We start from the raw sequence: 21,234 nt of genomic DNA, 5'->3' as shown, positions 1-21,234 counted from the left end.
AGGGTGTTCAGGGTCTCACTACTAGATCAGACTTGCACTGATCTGCCTGTTTATAGCCTCCCAAGAGCTGGGATTACATGCATGTGCCACATACCCAGTCTCAATTGCTGTCTCAGCATGCCCTGGGGGTAGGGCCAGCATGGCAGGTCTGAGGATTGAAACTCCAGCCCTGGAGCCTACTTGCAGGTGCTTTAATCCATGGAGCTATTTGGCCTGCCCCATTGGCATATGTTTGGAGGAAGTAAAATTGTTTTGCTATTGGCTGTGCATGAAAGGAAGTACAGAAAGGGTGGACATGCTTGTGTGAGTAGAGAGTGAGATGAGAGGACTAAAAGCCATCCGGAGGCCAAGGAATATGAGTCTTTTCATACAGACATTGTGGGAAGTGTAGTAAAGGCAGAAACAAGTGCAGGTAGAAATTTACCTATCAACAGATTTGGAAAAGTGAGTTAGCAAGTATTATCCTACTTCATGTAAACCAGTAAGGAAACTCATGTTCAGATAGAAAAATGAAAACAATTTAGTTTCCAAATGAAAGAGCTGGACTTCAAATCTATTTCTCTCTGGCTCAAAAACCCACAGCTGTTTTATAATCTCAAGATATATTGCTGTAAGCAGCACTATCACATTTTGGAAAGGAAATGAATAGAAAAAAGGGTGGATAAGAAGTGCTCAGGAATTTCAGACCTGTTCACCCAAGATCATACCCTTGGGGATAAACTGATCATTCCCAATAGTCTATATTTATGAAAATTATCAATTTTCCTTTATAAAAAGATAAACATAACAATGAAACCAAGTTTCAAAACAGGTTATTAGAACAGTTACAATAGTTGATACACTGTGTTTTGTTGTCTTACTAGTAGTTATTCAGAGTAGAAGATATATGCATGCTATCTTATCTATACAATACCAACACAAAACTATATATATATGTATATATACATATATATATACATACAAGATAGCTAAGATAATTGTACTACTAATTTTTCTTGATTTATTGAAAAGAACTGTTAATGTTTAATTGTTTGATCAATCTTGTATACCTATATCTGGTAAATTGAGAAACTACTTTAGGAAAATAATGCAATATAACAATCATTGTTGATTTCCTATTATCATGTTTTGATAATTCAGTATTGTTTTTGTTGTTTAGTGTTGTTTTACAACTTTTTTTCTCTTTAAAATAAAAATAAAAAATAAAGTTAGAAATTTTATAATTGCCAATATTATTTTATGATTTTTAAAAATTTTGTATTTATTTTTATTTGGTTCAGGGTCTCTCTATGCAGCTGGGACTCAGAGAGTGATCCTTCTGTCTCAGCCTCCCCAGCACTGGGATTATGGGTGTGAGCCACCACACCCAGTTTCTGTGCACAGCATGGAGCAGAGCTGGCACAGTAAGCAGTACTAGAGGTCGAACCAGGGTCCTGGAGCTTTCTAGGCAGGCACTTAGACAGCTGAGCTATCTCCTCAGCCCCTTGCAAAGAAATTATAATCAGTCAAGGTAGACTTTGTGGAGATGGGAAAGAGAGTGGGGGGTAGAGTCAGGTGGAGAGGAAGGAGAAGAGAAGGATCAAGATGAGATGTATCTAAGGACCAGTTCCCCACAATGAATAGATTCACTATGTCATAAGAATGGTGATAAAAACATTTAAAAAGAAAAGAATGATAATAACTTCAAAAAAGAAAGATGATGTAGGATGGAATCACACAAGAACACAAAGAATAGGACCGATTCAGTGCAATTGGATTCTCTAACTTCTTCTACTCTCTTGGCTGCTGCTTTGTAAAAGTGGAAAGTGGAGCTGCCGAGGACATCTGTGCAGGCTACGAAAGCTCAGTGGCACCTCTAAGCCACTCAGCTGGTCCCAGTGCTGAGCTATCTCCATTGGAAAGAAGGACCTATTCTAAGCCATGTTGATGAACAAATCAGTCCTCAGGAAAGAAGCATCAACAAATCGTTCCTTCCTTAGTCACTTTTCTTGTTACTCAGGCAAAATAGCCAACTGTCCCAGCTTAAAGGTGAGGTTTATTTGACTCATCTTTTGAGATCATGGTCGTGGCTTCCAAGGCAGAAAGGACGTGGTGGAAGGGCTGTTCATGTCCAGAAAGCACGCAGAGCCAAAAGGAGAGCCGAGTCATACCCCAATAAGACTTTTCTGATCAGGTCTCAGGTCCCACAGTGCACTTCACTGAGAACTCACCTGAGGGTTACTCTGCTGATGAGTAGCGGTCCTACGATCCAACACTGCCAGACGCCCCACCTCTGAACCCCCGGGGTCTTTGGGCACCTTCTGGATCTAAACCAAAACAATTTCCTTTGCAAGTTTGACTTGAACTCCATATCTTATGTTAAAGAGGAGCACAATAATCATTGTTTAATTTCAACAACAGAATCAAACTTCCAATTTAATAATAATACTTTCAAGCTCTGCACCAAACTGAGGTGAATTTTCCTGTGCATTTGATATGCTTGGGTTATGCTCCATACTTGTCTGATTTTGCGTTCATTTTTATTTAGTCCCAAGAAGTAGAAAAAATTGAAACATAGAAATCAAAGAATTCTGTCTTCTAATCAGTAGTTGACTAAAGTTGATGTCTAACTTCTTAGAATTTTCTTTTTCTCCACTTTACATTGAGCATACTAATACTTCACTAGGGTATTTAATGACATTGCATTAAGTATGCAAAGTAGTAGGATTATTGAGTGTTGGATAGTGGAGATACCATAGGCATATCTACACCCAGCCTGACTGAATATTACTCTGTCCAGATCCACCAGTGAAAGAAAACAAATGGTACTCTTCTGGAGAAAAGCAGTGGATGATAGATTCCAACTAAGCACATTGCAAAGGAGATGAAAGGCCCAAAAGCCTAGGTGTCCTGCCCCACACTATCTCCAGCCCATATTTCTTCTGATAATCTCTTTAAACCTCTCTTTTATGGAAATTAAATTCAACATCCAGTTTTGAAGATAGTACGTCGTGTGTTATAAATCAATGGTTACTTATTAATACTATACATACTATGAATTTAGACCATATATAAGTATATAAATTGTCTCCGGTAAGTCTTTGTCCAGCACATCTTCAGCACAGTCTGCCCTGTCTATCCAAAAGAAAATTCACATTTCCTTGTAGAGCTTCTCCTCTTTTCTTTATCTTCTTTCCTCCTTAACATCTCTCATTTTTATAGAATGTGTGCTACTTAATGGTTATTTTGTTCAAATTTGTTTGTTTTTCTCTCCAGTATCAGACTATATTCTTCAGGAGGGTAAGGATTTTGACATTTTGTTTAAATAAACTTTTCCAATGTTAAAATAGTGCTTAAAATTTGTTAGGAGTTCAATAATGAAGAAAGAAAATTGTATTATTGTTGCTCTTTCCCCTTAATTTTCAGTATCTAGAAGTAGCTTCTCATTTTTCATAAATTTGTCTATACAAAGCTTTTTTTTAATAGTCAAGATACAACTATAGACATGGAACCCCTAATTAACATATTCAAAAAATTTATTTGACTTCTCATTTGTAAGAACCAATGTCACTTCCTAGCAGAGTGATATATTTTCCTCTGAGATAAGAGACCTGAAAGTTTCCTTTGTCTATTTCATGGACAGAAATAAAATATAAAAGCATCTCTTCCATCTACAATTTTCCTCTCACTGTATTATTATGAGAGACTTCTAAGATGGCAATGACAGTTGAAGTATTGCCTAATAGATAGTAATTAAAGACTTAAATCTTGACTGAAACAATGCAATGATGCTTCTCTGAAAAGGAGAAAGAAAAATTTAATTTTGACTGTTGAAACTCTCAATATGGAAAAATTTGTTGGTAAATTATCAACTCTGTATAAGTGTGTTTTGCTTGTCTTTGTGCTTTTAAAATCATTATTTTGAGCTAGGGAAGAGCTTCGATTTTTGTCATCTGTGCATAATATTCATAAGGAAATAATGAAAAACTTTTGTGCCTTAATTGATCACTGAATTGTGAGATATTAGTTAAATGGCTAAGGCAGAGAGAAGTGACAGAAATGTAATGGAAACATAATTAGGTTACAATATGTTTGTGTTAAAGAAACATTTAACAAGACAACATATAGATGTTTGTCGGTTGAGAGGGAGGAGGAGTGGTGTTCTTGCAAAGAAACATAAAATACCACATAATTCAAAATCATAGATGGCTTAGCTCATAAATGTGTGTAGGTACAACCCATTTTATTTGTTGACTTGTCCTCATATCTTATCTTGAAATTTTATTTTGTTTAATTAACCAGGATTTTTCTCTCCTTCACCTTGACAGATTATTTTCATTCCAGTATTCGAGGGGTGAGAGAAAGAGTAAAATAACAGTAAGAAAAACATGAGACAAAATGAAGCCATGTTTATTGGTGTTTATGGTATTTTTAAAGGGTTAAGATACTACAGTATGGTATGTAGAATATAGGACTTCAGACAGGTTTGTTTCCTGTGTGTGTGTGTGTGTGTGTGTGTGTGTGTGTGTGACACACTTCTACCCCAGGACAGGGAACATCCTACAGGACCACCCTCTGCTGATGGAAACTGAGTGTGGGTTGTAGGCAGTGCATATTATGTATAAAATTTACTGCAGACAGCAGTATATGCATAGAGAATGCATACAGTAGCTTGCTGCATGCTACCAGGTCTTTTCTGGGCTCCTAAATGTTAACTGGATAGTAATGTAAGTTATTACACTCATTAAATTAGGCCACAAACAAGTCAACAGTGATTCAGCAAAATGGCTTTGTTTGTATAGTGCAAGGAAGTCTGATGGATATCCAGTCACACATTTATGGCTAAATGGATGAAGATTTTAACATTACAGCCTAATAAAAACCCCATACTGTGTGATTAAATAAGAGGGAAAGCAGTAAAAAAGAGAACGCGTAATGACGGTAACATGTAGGTCAGTTACAATTTAATTGTCATTGCACTTCATTGCTAACATATCAATTCTCTGCTGCTTAGCTGAGCAGAAAACAACAACTTAACATGTACACTGGGCCCACTGTCGAGTCGTCAAAGCCCCACTTCCATCACCTGCTTTTGACTACTTCCTTAACAACCACATGAAGTCTTCCTGCTTTAATAGGATAATCTCGCTGAAAGCTCCTGCTGATTGTTTCTTCCTGTGCTCAATGCATCAGTGATCAGTAAATTTACTTCACACTCTACATAGATGCTAAAATTAGATTGTTTGCATTACAACTTTCAATACTTCTGCAGCAAGAAACACCTGCATGCAGATTTATATTGTTTTGTTTAATGGCTTAAAATAAAGATAGCCTCACAGTGGCGATACCGTGATGTACTATATTGGAGGCAAACAATGGCTGATCATTTTTCTTACTTATCCAATTTGTACTGTATTTCTTGCCATATAAGGTATGGCTTCATTATCATTAATTGCAGCTTTAGAAAAACCAAGGAAGTATTTATTCTTGCCAACTTTGCTGCAATTTTACTTATTCAGTGCAACTAGGAAAGGGAGGGGGGTAAAAAAGCACTGTATATTTAACTTTTTCTCCTGAATCTGGATAATTCATGCAGATCTCAGAGGGGCTTTGGCACCTTTTTTAAATGTTAGCTCTAAAGAATTGTCTGTCTAGCACACTTATGCTGATGTATAGTAAAGACTTAACCGAGTACGTAACCAAACTATTAATTCAGGTGCCTTAGGTGACATTTTTTTTATACAGCTTAGCATAGTCTATTGCATATAGAATGGAGCACAGCTCCTGGTATAAAAAATGATCCAGAAGAAACTAGATAATTTTATTAAAATGGTTAGAAACATCAACAATTTTTTCCATTCCAAATCTCATTTGAATTCTGATTTCCTGTAACCAGGCCCATAGATTCCAAATGTTGTTGGTCTGTTCTATGAATAGATGTTTTTTCCCTTTTTGAGCTTCCTGTACCTATCAGATAGAATTATGTGCCATCTAAGGGCAAGAATATGGGCTTGAAGTTTAAAAGTATTGACCAGCAAAACGGAAACCTCAGAAATAATCTCCATCTCTAGAATTCTGTCCAGAAGTGGGCTGTAAACAATAAGTGTGATGGCTCAGCCTCCGAGATTTAGGCAGGGTTTCATGGTACCTTCCAAGAATACCAGATTATGAATCTCCAATTCTGACTTAAGAAGTAGAAGTGAATAGACACTAATCTGAGACTTTAGTTATTAAGAAAATACTTGTAAGAGCTTCCTTCCTTGTGTTCATCCTTTTCTTCTTTATTCATGATGGAAAAGAAATTCTTTGAGTTCAACCAGGGAGAAGACCAAAGTAGTACAGTACTTTTGGTTTCCATGGTGCTACTTATAAAGATTATGCAAAGTGCTTAATGAATAAGTAACTCCTTTAACACTTTGCAGATGAGACACTTAAGAGATTTGGACAAAAATAACAATATGAATAAAAAGTTAGCAGTGGTACACCAAATGCCCAATTTTCTATGTATACTTTTGTCGACTTAACTACATCAGAAAAGTGACTGTCTTCTGTGGATATTATTTTTTATATCCTCTGAAAACAGCCCAGGTAAGACTCGTTTCTCTACCACAGACAGCGTTCTTATCATGTTGGATAATCGTAGCTAGTGACATTGAAGATGCTTATTCCTGCAAGGAAATAAGGCTGTTTAAGGTCAGCGCTGTCCATCCGGGTGGTACATGCCCCAGACGTTGCCCTCACCAGACAAAAGGGCGAGGAGCACCCGTCATCAAAGAACTTTACCAGAAGATTTTTTTTTCAAAAGTTCTTTGTATTCTTCTATTTTAATTCATGTGTTGTGGGTTCATAGACAATTTTCCTCTGCCCTTGTTAAGGATAAATTGTAAGTAAAAGACTCATTTTCAGAAGTAACCTATATTATCCAGGGAGGACAAATGTATTGATTTTTCCATAAAATTGAGCTCTGTAGATCTACAAATTTCTGGCCAGCTATATATAGAAATGTGATAAATTCAGATTCAGAACATAAGATTGTGAATCTTTGCACATTGTCCAAAGAGTTCATTTAACTATTCATTCACTTATTTGAAAATAACTGGAAGAATTAGAAGGAACCAAGTTTCTAGCTCTTTCAGATTCCTGAAAAACTGATTCAGATTTTTGAATCATATTTACCACTTGTCTAAATGTTTAAACTTTGACCAGATATTATTATGCTCATTTTATCTTTGAATCAAGGAGAAGTTGTCAAATTTCCTAGGTCTAAGCTCCATCCAGTTACCTGGAGAACAGATTCATTACCCAGAATATTTACTATCTTCATTATCGATCTACCTTAGCTGTGTCAATTGGTAAAGATAATTCCTGTTCCTTGAGACTGTTTTAGATCTCTGTCACTCTCAAAGCAGCAGGTTGGTGTCTAGGCATGGACTAAGAGAGGAAGAGGTCCACTGTGGGGTGTGTGTGCGTCTCCAATGAAATGCTTGGCTTCACAGGAGGGGCTACTCCCTTCTCCAGTATGTCTATTTTTAGCTTCTCTAAAACCTTGACATAATTTTTTGGAAGCTCATTAGACGTAAGAGTGATTGCAAATGAAAGAGGATGGATGGTTGCTCGCTGACATTCATGCCTGCTTTTTAAAGCTCATGCTGTATTGTTGCGGATCTTGATTTCACACTCATGCTTAACCCCACATTAATATGTGTCTACGCCTCCCTGCCTGCTATTATCACGTGCCACATACAAAAATGGATTGTAAGAAATTTAGAGGGCCTGACACAGCAAATACATCTGAAAACTTTAAGCATGATATTTTTTCATTTATTATTTAAGCTAGAAACACATGTTTGAGTGCCTACTAGGAATAATTGTGGACCAGGTACCATGTAGATGCTTCTGGTCAGTTGGTTTCTCAACATGGCAGACATTTTCATCTCCCTGGGGTCATGCCAGACATCTATTTCTTTTTATCTTTCCTTATTAAATTATGTTTACCTGAATACATCAGGTTCATTTCACCTAGGCAGGATGTCCCATTAAGCATGACAAGTAGAAGGTTGCAAGATTAATGCCCTTCTTGAGCTTGAATTAGTGTGTCAGCATCTTTCCAGACCTGAAACCAAAGTGTATAGGAAGTGTTCCATAATGGATCTTAGCCTCTAACTGAACTGCTCTAATATTATTCCTATAACAAGACTACTTTTAAAGAGCCTCATTATTGGCTTCATTAGATATGTTACTTGCATCAGTGGTTATAGTTACATGTATAATATAGGAGAGGTTAACATAGCATATTTTTTATGTATTATATGGCATACAGCTTGAAGTAGCCAAAAGGTTTATGGCGATGTAATTGGTAGTTAGTGTGAAATTTGTAAGACAAATAGACAATATCTTGGGTAACCCCTCTAATCCTCTTCTTTCAGTTTTTTACAGCCACCAAAGGGCCTCATTAAAACAGCATTCAGCACCTTAGTGAAAAGATACAGTGCTTAGAGTGCCCAAATGTGACAGAAAATCTGCATTTTGTAAATCTGACACCTTTGATAGATTATACAGTGCGAAGCCATTTCTTCTAAGCATTATGATAACGCTTAAGGTTCTCTTCTGAATCCAACTTTGCTATATTCACTAGCTATAACAATGTGAGCAAGCCAGTTGAATAAAATGAAGCTTAGAAGGTGGAGAGGAACCTTTTCTATGGCACAAAGCTCTTTGCCACAGCAGGGCTGGAACACAGCCGTTGGCATTTCCAAGGACCACTTAATCTTGGGGGCATGATGCTTTAAATATGAGGATGTTGCTTACGAATATGCCAGCATTTGTGTGAAAGAACACATTGGCTTCCAGGGTGGAGGAAAATAGTAGTTTTATATTTTGCATGGAAAAGCTTACTGACTTTTCATCTTTTTAAACAACAGATTAGTGTTTTACAAATGTACCCAGGCTGAGGGAATTAACGAAAACCTTACTCTTCATTTCACAAAAGAGATCTGTGAAATCTGAGACTTCAGAATGAGGCAGTCTGATGCAAATGATGCAAAACTAGGCAGATCTTCTAATTTAGTTCTAGATGGCTGCCATAGCTGAGCAGGACACATTTAATTGACACCATGAATTGCAAAAGCATGGCTGCAGTTTTCCTAAGCAAAGAAGGCCTCTCTGCAGGTGTTTACCATACTTCTACCAAACCAGCAAAAATGTTTGGGTTGGCACCTTTCACTCCGAGTCCAGTCTCCAGAGAGATTTGTGCAGACAACTCAGAACAAAAGTGGAAACTAAAATTTGAGGATCTCTAGGAGAAATAATCTTTAAAAATTCTACTATATGTAAATTTACATTTTACTGTATCTACAAGGGAGGAACATATATCATAAAACTTTGATATGATTGTATAATTTAGCTCAAGATTTGAAAAGGTTAACTAATTGGACTAAACTATAAAGGCATCCTCTTTGGAGTCCCTTCCATTTGTCTGATTGAGAATTGTCCTTATACAATTATTTTCAGTATTTCTCATAAAGGAAAAGGAAGGCCCACTATCCAAGCCTTCCCTCCTTCTGGTCAAATGATATGAAGATGAATTATTTTTGCTTGTAGAACATTTTTTGCTTGTGGCCAGACCATTTTGAGTCGTATGCTTTATGTATTGTATGATGAGTACAAACTTTATGCAATATTGAAAGGCAGAAAAGATGATTGAAAACATTTTATGCATCAGTTTTTAATCTATAGCATGACAATAGTGTTATCTGTATGTAGCTGTGATTCCAAGGATGAAAACACATCTGACTGTTGTTTATATTTTAGTATTGACAATCTTTGAGGGTGAATTACCAATCAGAATTAAATATGTCAAGGTAATTATCTGTTTTTCTTGTTAAGTATACATAGTCATTTATAGTTACTAAAATTTCCTTTTCAGAATTTTATGTATAATCGTTTTGAATCTATTTACTAAAATCGTTGGATTTTCTCCTTCTTGTGATAAAAGAAATGAGTTTCCATTTAAATGACTCCATTTAGGTATTTGCCATTATTAATACAGCTTACAAAAGGAAATATTTCAATGACAGGAACCTTGAAACGAATCCTTGAGAATTTGGAATGGATATTGCTTTCTCATACAATAATCTAGGGCCAGTCTCCACTTTTGTTGAATTCAGTGATTTTTTTTTTCTTTGAGGGTCAGAGCTATTAAATTTTAGTCAGTTGCTAGAGGGAGTGGCAGGCTTCTTGGCTGAGACATCTACTTGAAATTACTCTTTGGGAGGAAAAAAAAGAGAGAAAATTGCCTCATCAGACCCATCTTTCAACCAACAAATCCTGTGACTCTCACTGTTCTTAATTGTCGACCTCTACCATCCGGGTCATGCAATATGGTAGGCGCTCTCCCTTCAAATAGAGATCCATGCCGCCTCATCAGAATGTACTTGTTAAAAGTGATAATGGTTCACAATCGGTACTTAGCTATGTGAAATACAATATTCTCTTTTAAAATGTGGAGGTTTCAGGCCTAAATTAATACGTTGGCTTACGAGCTATTACATTATCTGAAAATCATTTGATATAAAGGCACGATATCTGTGTGAGGCTTTTGTTATCCAGAGTTTGAACTGCTGAATTTATTTAATTTGGGAGATAAAATTATTGTGTCATGCCTACTTCTAATTGCTGAGTTTACTTTCACCTTTAAAATTGTGCCTTCACTTATTCAGAGCTACCATGTGAAAAATTATTTAAGGATGTTGCATTTTTCTCACTAAATAAATATAGAGCATATATGTGGCTTTATATTAATGAGGCCTGGACTTACAAAAAAACCCCACAACATTTTACAGTGAATTTCCTCTGTGGCTTGCCTTGCCCTGAAAAATGAACTTAAAGGGGCATCATGAATAGAATGCGTGGGTTTAAAATTCAATGGATTATTCACATCTGTTAGGTGAGAATTAAAGAGTTCTGAAATAATGTGTTCTTATGTTTTAGAGCTATCACTGCCAAAGGCTACTGACTAGTAAGTATCAACATCTGTGTTACTTCTTCTTTAGATTTCCTCATTCAATGTGTCTAAACATTTCATTTACGACTGGAATTTTTTAAAAGTAGTTTTAAGCATCTGCTTGATGTATTATTTCATTGAACGTTATTATTAGCAAATATTAGTTAGGGATTATATGTACAATTAGCCCCAAATAATGTTAACTGAATGTTGTGATTTGTATTATTGAAAGGACGTCAGCCTCTTGAAACGGTAAATAATGGGACAAAAATAAATAAAAGTACCTGTATTTTGACAGTGATAGTCCACCTCTTGTTTCCTCATATGCAAGCATAAACACACACACACACACACATACTCACACACACACACTCACACACTCATACTCTTTCTCTCTCTCACACACAATCATTCAAATGCCTTTTCTTCCACTGACAAAAATATTCATTAAAAACATTTCACTGTGCAGCCTTTTAATATAGCACGGGCATTCAACCTGCGCGGGAAGCTTCCTGGAACCGCACAAATACTGTGTAATTATCTGGTGGCTCCCTGCTGGCTGCTGCATATTCCAAGCACAAAGTGAGCAGCGCATTTCCAGAGCCTGACTCCTGTCTTCATTGTCCCTGCTTGGAATATGAAGCCTCACTTCATTATAGTAGACCTGATCAAACTTGATAGATTTAGCCATTATTCTTGACTGTGTCAACTTTCCACCCCCCCCTTTGGGCTCTTTTGTTTTGCCACCCAGGGAATGCAGAATATTCTGAGTATAGGTTTCTCACTTTCTCGCCTCTTCTCTTTCTTCCCTCCCTCCCTCGCTCTCTCCGGGCACTCAATCTCCCTCCTTCTCCCTCCACCTCATTTCTTTCACTATCTCTCCCCCTCTTTTTCTCCCCCCTCCCACCCAAACAAACCGAGGATTCAACAAATAATGTTCTTTCCACCTCGTGTGATTCAAGGAAAATAAGCCTTGCAATTTTTTCTCTCAATTGTCCTCTTTGGTTTTGATTTTTCAGTTACTATAAAAGAATTCTGCAGCAATGTTGACACACAAGGCAGAAATTCTTTGAAAATCCTTTTATATTTTCTGTTAGTAGCACAGTAACTTTTGCTCTATGATGTTGTGGCGGTGATGGTTGGGGATTTTTTGGGGGGGGCTCTGTTTTATGACAACTTCCAAGAAACACTTCAGAGTTCATATTCTCAAGGATCATCCATATCAGGGCATTTTATCAAATTTTATAAATAAAGTACATTTTCTTTACAAAAGGCATTAGATCATTTTCTAGGCAAATACAGATGTTGATACAACTGGTTTAGCATAACAGATTGCTCTGTAGTTTTTGAGAGTTGCTATGCAACAATGGAGAATTATATCATAGCTCTAAAAAATTTTAAAGTAACAAAAAATAATATAAGCCACATTATCATAATTAGGGCTAGTCTTCTTTCAAGCTGTCATGATACAAGTTAACTAATATGTCAGGAATTGTTATTGAACTTAAAATACTTAAACAGTTCAATTTATCATTATCCTAGTTAGTGAGTATTTTGTAGTGAGATTGTATTACCCAGACTGCAATTTCTTCATATATTTCTTTGGTGTACTCCAGACACTATACAAGCAGAAAATAATGCCTCATGTTTAGGTCTGCTTATTAAGTGCAAAGTATTGATATGGTAAAAATTTAAGGGTTTTAGAAAATCTTACTCTCCCAAGTCTCTCCATGACTCTAAACACTCCCAACTCCTTTTATAATTTTATTTTTGGAAAGTAAAACCCAGGCTCCCAATATGATGCTTTTCAACAAGTTTGCTCATGGGATTCTTATTGTTGCTTCTTGTTATCTGCCACAGGAATAAGCTAAGGCCCTCGTATGGCTTGAATTTAATATCATCCTGCTCAAATTAAAAATAAAATAATTATTTTTAAGAGTGGCATTTTCCGTCATGCCAAAAGCTTCGTGGCATCTTAAAATGTAAATTGCCGTGAAGCAACACAAAGGAGAAAGGGAAGATTTTGAAGGCAACCGCACTGATCACTTAATTCACTCGCTGCATATCCACTTGGCATAAGGTAATTAGAGTGCCACATTGCTGTAAAGACAGAAAGCTTAGGGTCCCATTCTGACTCACCCAGACGATAATACATGATTAGAAGTCAGTGACAGATCACAACTGCTGAATGACCCACCAAGGTCTTATCAAGGGCAAATCGCATAATTAGCATGCACTTCACCGGCAGAGGAGTACAGTGCTATTGTTCCCGCACAATCAAATTAGCCCCGCCAATGAGGTCAGTGTTCTGTGACCTTAGAGACATTTCATGTTTTATTTCCCCCATTTCGACACACACATGCGTGCGCGCACGCACATGCATAGTGCACACATGCATACATACTAAAACTGAACCTAAGTTCCATGTACACTAAAAACCTGTTTTGTAGAAACATTTTTAAAGTACACTCCATTGCCTCTTTAGTTATCATACATGGAATGAGGATGGCAGCTAATGTAGTCTGACCCTGGGGGACACATATGTAATGGAGCTACTTTGACATAAATTCAGGCGTCTAGTGAGGCTTGGCTCTCGCATTATTTGCTCTTAATACGTCTGCAGCATCCCCCGTGTACTAGTGAAGTCTTCATTCAAGCTGCAGGTCTCTCCCTTCTTCTACTGATCGAAGTGGCCCGGCGTATGGGCCACCTCTGCCTCTACCTGGCCACATCGCCCCTGCTCACTGTGTATCTCCGTGCCTCTCACCTTACCTCGGAAGGGACAGTGTGTGGGAAACTGCTGAGGACCTCATTGCTCCAGCTTATTCTCGCGGCTGGAGCGCCAGCGAGTGTGCCACCGAGTGCCTGCGAGCAGTGCAGCCAGTCAGGGTCCAAAGGCTTTCCTTGCAGGGTCACATGCTGCTCTCTGGTGTACAAAGTGGACACCTTTGCATTTTTAGCAAGGTGGGAATCCAGGAAGAGCCATTCAGGGAAACCACCTGAGTCCCTTTCCTGTTTGTTTTATACCCTTCATTGTTTAGCACCCGCTACTGAGCAGGACCAGGTGTCGCCCTCACCCTGTGGTCCCCATCACCCTGCTGGACCCTTTCTGCACGAGACACGGCCATCCTCTCCACTCCTGGATCCCGCTCTGCTGGCTTTACCTTCAGCTGAACTTGCTACTGGTTATTTTCAACTTATTTACAGCCAATCAATGAAAGCCCAGTTTTGAATCGTGTTATGAGGATAATGAAGAGATTTCATTCTTTTAAGAACTAAATAATTATCAAGTTTTTATTCCCTGAATCTTCCCAAACAAGATTCACAATGTACTACTGTGAAGGTAACAACAGTAAATCTCACACCGCTGAGATTTTATGACATCTTTGGAAACACTGTGTCCAAATGTTAGGGGAATGAGCAGCCTGGGAAGTGTGGGCCTGTGGGAGGAGAGTGCTTTGGTGCAGCTCTGTGGGTGGACGGGTGGGTGCTCTCATGAGCTGTGGGAAGGTCTAGCTCATGTCGCAGCCAGTCAGCAAGCACTGGGCTGAGCGTCGGATGAGCTGGTCCAGTACGGGCTCTGAACTTGGCCCAGGTTCTTTTGGGGTTTTGTTTTGTTTCTTTTCATTTCTGAACATTTTCTTCTGCACAAATGACCAGACTTGGCCCCAAGTCTGTTTCTGATTTCTCCCAGCAATAATACTCTATATTTCTAAAACAACTTTGCCTCCATCCAAGTTCTAGGTACTAATCAACTACAGTTGTCGGTTTTCACACATCGCGGTGCTGACCGCCGTAACTGATAGAGGGCAGCGAGGCGGTCAAGCAGCCACAGGAAAAGAGGGCTGTGCATATGTGTGTCCTTTACAAGATCCCATCCCCTCCCTCACTGACGTGTACACACCTTCTATAATTAAGCACTGAGGAAGGAGAGATGCTAATGTAAGCACAACTGATTTATGTTTAAATAATACGTTCCCAAATCGAGGGAATAAGTCATGGAGCAGATAAGTTCATCGTGAATTAAATAATTTCAGCTGCAACTTGGCCACTTGGAAATTATTTTTTTGTGTGATGCCTACATTTTAACAGGTGGTGTATGACACTTTACAACAGTGCCATGGTGCTCCTGTATTTCCTAATACTTTTTTTTTTTTTTTTTTTTGTAAATGAAACCTTTTGATTGACTTTTTGATATAAGCGCCATAGACTTTTTTTTAAGACAAGGAAATTTAAATTAGAATCTGTTAGTACAGGGTCCTCCATGAAAATTTATTTTTAAAGTGCATTTCATTTATAAATATCTTGATGGCTTATGCTATATGCAGGTCTGAAACATTTTTTCTTCTATAGCACAAAGAAATTTCTTAAGGTCTTGCTGCCTGTGCAAACACGGCAACGTTTAGCTTGGATGAGAAGTAATATTGTCTGTCTATAGGATAGCAGCAGTTTTCAGTGTGCCACAAAAGTTCCAGGAAACATCATAGGCATAAGGACTGTGATCAGCTGTTCCATCCTTCTGGTATTTAGCCTTCATCGTAACTACTTTTTGATGAAAAAATACGGGGAACTATGCACAAAGGAGCAGTTTTTATACTTATAATGGAAATATTAAAAAGAAACCCATTTTTACAAATTGTCTATCTAATAGAGATTTTACAGTATCTGTAAAATATAGGCACTGCATCATCCAGCACTGTATTTGCTGAGAAGGTGTCTGTCCATTTGCATAAGGTGTAGATTTTCATATGTGTGCTCTGTGTATGTTATATGGATCATATATAAATTTAAATCATGGTGCCCAAGATCTCAGGAGAAGCCCCCCATCTTAGTCATCCAGTGCAAACCATGAAAGTCCCCTAACAAACAGGATTAAAATTCACTCCTTTCAACCATCCCAGGCATTTATTCCTTCCTTTTCATTGAGCTACATTTGTCTGATTTAACAAGATAAGATTTGAGTGCCGATGCAGCCGTTGTTAATGTGGCAGCCGCATCCACCACACCATCGACACTCGGCATCAGAGGAATGCATAAATCAGGTATTCAAAAAAATTAGATATGCAGCGCACCAGTTTTATAGTCCCAGCCTCAGAAATTGAAATGGCCCAGATTAATGTATTATATCTTACACACTGTCCGAGTGAATCAACTTTAATATATTGAACAGATTTGCAGAACAGGACTTTGTTATCTAAGGAGCACTCGGAAGAAGGAATTGACCTGAGGATTTGATTTGGTTCAGGTAGTTCATGTTGTACAGCAGCATTTGAATAGTTTCACATAAAAATAAAATTTGTATTAGAAATATTTCACATCATTCCTGGGCTCATCCACACAGCAGCTTTGTAGAGGGCCAATATTATAGAAACAATGTCCGGCCAAGATATGATTTTAACCTTTGCTTCTGACATGGCAAAACAATATAATTGCAATTTTAATGCAAGTTGCTGTTTCTCAGCGAGGCAGCTTGTATGCTCTGACTTTAACTGGTTTGAATTTTGACTGGAAATGAAATGCCCATTGAATTGCTCATACAATAGAAGCACTACAATTTGTAGCATTCCAGTCCCAAAGGCTCAGTCGGGGCTGAAGCCGCTCTGTGAAGAAGCTGCTTTTTTGTAATGTTGGATGCCTTTCCAGGGAAGGATCAGCTTGGACTCAGTGCAGGGTTGTGAGGACAGTAACTCTTTTCTTTGCCAGGCTGGGATAGTCATGGTGAAGAAATTGTTTTGGGATTTGAAGCCAGGGATGATGTGATCTTTACCCTGACTGCTGGAAGCAGAGAAGAATGGGAAGAAGAAGAGCAAAAATTGGTCTGGAGAGAAGCGATCTGCATTTGGAGGATATGTGGAAAAGGGTTTCATTCTTCTGTGGCTCTCTTTTCTGTTCTAAATGTGCCCATATTCTGGAAGGGCTTCTTTGTGTAACCGCAAGAACTGCCAGATGTACCACCCTTTTACCAGGTGTCAGTGAAGGAGCCTGGACATTCCCATTGTGTAGATGTCGCAATGCCGGCTTTGTGATCAACTACCATCTGTAACTTCCCAACCCAGAGATGGGATTTGGTGCATTGAATGCCTTCGATAGAATAAGTGCTACTTGTTATGGTGATTTTCTTCATTGAACTCAGAAAGTCTCTATTCATAAGGTGTTAGAAATGGCAAGTATAAGCAGAGACAGTCATCAAACTAAGGACAGTGAATACATATGTAACTGGTCAAACATTAGTTCCTGTTTTGTGAAGATGCCAGGAAACAAGAAGACAACTAAAAGGTCACATCTCATTCCAGGACGATGCTCTAAACATATGACAACTATTTTTGCTATTTCCTGGTTAATCTTGCCATTTCCATATCTTTGATGTTATTTTTTTAGGAATGAGAGTCCAAACAACCTAACCTGGTAGTAATAACTAAAAGTTCATTTAGCCAGCTTCGTGAGTAGATGGCTGATTCCCTCAGGGTTCTGTGCCTTGTGGAGCCAGGTGATGAACCTATCTGACATAAGAAATCTGGCTATGTGTTGACAATATTCCTACTTCTGTTTTCATCTTCCTGAGCATCATTTACCCTCTAGATGTCATCACTGACAGACAACCAAGCCTCAACCCTCTTTCTCTCCTCCTTTGCCAGCCAAACCCCACCTAGCTCCCCATAGCCTCCTGGCACCCTCTACTGCTCGCCTACTCCTACACTGTTGGTCTGTTAGTTTGTAGCTGCTGATTTAAGTCTCTTTATCTCAGTACAAATCAAGCTCTTTATCATAGATACCTTCCTTATTCTGAACATGGTACCTACACATAATAGGTTTTCAATGAGTATCAATGGATTTCACATATTCATACATTGTGTAAATAATAGTGAATGCTTCCTCTTGGTCAAGCAGGATTCTAAGCTCCAGGAACATAGTAGTGAACATTACGGTGTTCCTACTCTCACGGTGCTTGGGCTTTATAGCAGGAGGGACATGAATGACTATTAATGAGCTGAACAAATTTCTTTTTATGTGACCACATGAATCAAGAAATATGGGCAACTTCATGTGGTCTAGTACAATACACAATATGTCATGTGGTGATAGTGGACGTATCAGTTCAGTGATGGGATTTGACAGGCCCCAGACCAGGTTGCATTTTGAAAACTCTTGCTCAGACAAAACTTGAGTACCATTATGATAGCTGCTGCAGTGACACTGAAGTGACAATCCTCACATTCCATTCATGGCAATGCCAGATGTTGCTTGTGTGCTGTAAGAGTCTCAGTATATCCTCAGAGGTCTGGAGAAACAGAGTGTACTGAATTCCTGTATGTGGGGCCAGGACAGGCTGGCAGACAGTGTTTGCCTCATAACCTCAGGCCTTTCACTGTGGCCCTACTACGTCACACTACTTCTCTGGGAAGACTGACTTGGGGGTAGTCAGACCAGCAGAAATGAGGCCAGCAGTTTGATCCCAGGCCTCCACCTCTTCCCTTGAGTAAGGAAAAACTGCCAGTATCTGTAAGAACCTGTAATTGTCAAAGCCAGGCCTCGTCTCCTCCATGCTGTTCAAAGACGACCTTAGCCGGAGTCTCTGTCCTCTGTACCGTGGCCACCACATGCCCACCCCAGCCAGGCACTGAAGGACGGGCTTCCTCCCAGCAGGCATACTCGATTGCATTACTGCTCATGCAGTGCTCTTGTTACCACTTTTGACAAAGCACAGACTCTGAGTGTGCATGAGAAAGTGTCCAAAAATGCTAAGGTGTCTACTAGTTCATCACTAATTTTCTCAAGGAATTATTCAATAAAATGCCAGTTTAATAAAACTTCCATGGCCATTTCTGAAGTTTCAGTGTGATGTTCCTTCAGATTATTTTTTTTTTGCCATCTCATTTAGCATTATTTTTCCAGATTAAAGTTCATAGCTCTTTTAGGCAATAAATATGCTATATATTTATGCATTTTTAAAACTATATAATGAACAGTGGCTATTTAGTAGTCTTTGTTGGGATTCTGAAAGATTTAAAATAAAAGAAATCCAAAGCAAAGAAAAACAAAGGGAAGCTGTGAGACAGTAGAAAATAGAGAAATTTCTGTCTTTGTTCTGGTCTGAAGTTGGGGGATGGCTTTTGATTGGACGAGCCTACTCACTAGAGCTGACTAATGGCTAGGGTTAAGTGTCTTACTTGGAACAGTTTAACAGCAGCTAGGGCTGGGCTGTGTGCAGTAGATAGGATTCAGTGATGCTTGTGAAGCAATCTCCTCAGCTATGAATGTCCAAGTACTAGGCGCATGCCAGGCCTCCCTGGACCCTGTGTTACAGAGAATATTCTTTCTATTTTACATAAGCAAACTAAAGCCCAGAATACTCACTGTGTGTCCAAGTTTACATAGCTAGTGAAAAGGAACCAGGATCCAAATCCAAGTTTCTACCTTTAGCCTGTGCCCTCTTCATTCTATGCCCAGTTTCTGACATATCCAGATTCTCCAGATGATTGGTACACAAGCTGCTCAGCCAGAGTGCATTTGTCCCCGGGAGTTGCTTCTGATAATGATGCTAATTACAACTGGAGTCCACTGTACATGCATTGTTGCAAATTGCTTGGGGTGGCTAGTCCTTCTAGTCCCTCTTTGCTAAGGAACCAAGCCTTTCTGAAACCTGTACCCCACTCACCTGACATCTGACATCAGGGTCTCCTATATGGTTGTGTACAGCAGATGAGGGCTGCTCTCTTGCAACATGACTTCCTCTCCTACCCTATAGAGAGTTCCTGGAGATCCACAAATATCTTCCAGTGTTCCTACATCCTTCTTTCTGTTACAATAAAAACAAAGCACCTCTACTACCCATGACACAATTTTCCCTGAGGTTTCTAGGGAATTGGAGAGGAAGCCTGACATGCTATACTCTCCTAGGTGCCTCTGACTCTAGGTTCTTGCTTTCTCTGCTTTTTCCAAAACCCCCAGTCACTCTTAGGAGCACTGACCTCATTCTCATAAGCACCACAAAAGTGATGTATTATATCTACCGTGCATTCATTGATGACCTCCCAGTGCTGGGAAGGGATCAAGTGCAGAACCTTGGAAAACTAACTTTACATAGAACTCAGTTTCTTGATCATTTTCACGGCACAGTTTGTCCTTCTGGCCACAATCATTCTTGGGACTCAGTCTATTAAAATAAGAATTATCCTTCCTATTACAATCTTTATACTATATCCATTCTGTCTCCCAGATTTCCAGCCTTGCTCTACTCTCAGTCTAAAGGAAAGCTAAAAATTCCTGTAAAGTTATGCCCCAGACTGATTTAACACTACTTTTCTTCATTCTATTCTTTGAATTGGTCTCTACTTTAGAAAAACTAAAAAGACCCACTAATTGGCTACCTCAGTCCACCAGCCATCTGCCGCTGTGATGATCTGGAGTGCGTTCCTGGGAAGGGCAGTGTGCTCCAGGCATCCTGTTGGGTGAATCCAATGTTGCTCCTCATGCTGTCCTTCAGCCGGTGGACTAGCGAGTTTTGCCCTCTGCTGGAGACCAGAGGTTAGCTGGCAGCTTATCCTTTCCTTTCTTGAAACCTTCCACACATACACCTAGGTAATATTTTTTCTGAGTCGAGGTTTGAGGACCTTTGAGGTCCCCCACACTCCAGGGACTGAAAGCTAGGCTTCAAATTAAAATGTGGAGCCTCTGTTTGGCCTTTCTCCATTCTCAGCTACCAGGTGATACAAATGCCACAGGAACACATGCCTACAACATTTCTATCTGAAATTAATCTTTGGCTGGTCGTTATTCACATGTAAATATGCCATTTAAGATGCCTTAATCTGAAAGGCTAAGCTGAAGCCTATGTGTATGGTGATAATAATATAAACAGTTTCCATATGCTAAATATTTTCTATGTGCAAGGTACTATGCCTACCATATATCACTGGAGATTTCTTATGCAACATATGATAGAGAGCCCATTTTATAGGTGAAGAAACTGGGAACCTTAGTGTCACATGACATGAACAAAGTTATACAGCTAGGAAATAGGAGACGCAATTCGAATCTGACTGGGTCTGTACAAATTCTTTACTTCCCTGCACAACTGAGAGCTAGCTTGTTTTATATATGAAGCAAATGGGCCCAATCACTTTTGGTTAGTAATGAAGAAATTTTTAGCTGGGGAGATAGCTCAGTAGAAAAAGCACCTGCCTGGCAAGCACAAGATCCTGAGTTCAATCCCTATACTGCAAAAAAGAAGAAAATTTTAAATCCATTAAAGT

This window comes from Octodon degus, unplaced genomic scaffold, assembly GCF_000260255.1.
Source record: "Octodon degus isolate 3935 unplaced genomic scaffold, OctDeg1.0 scaffold00078, whole genome shotgun sequence".
Taxonomy (NCBI): domain Eukaryota; kingdom Metazoa; phylum Chordata; class Mammalia; order Rodentia; family Octodontidae; genus Octodon; species Octodon degus.
This window is presented reverse-complemented; position numbering follows the sequence as displayed.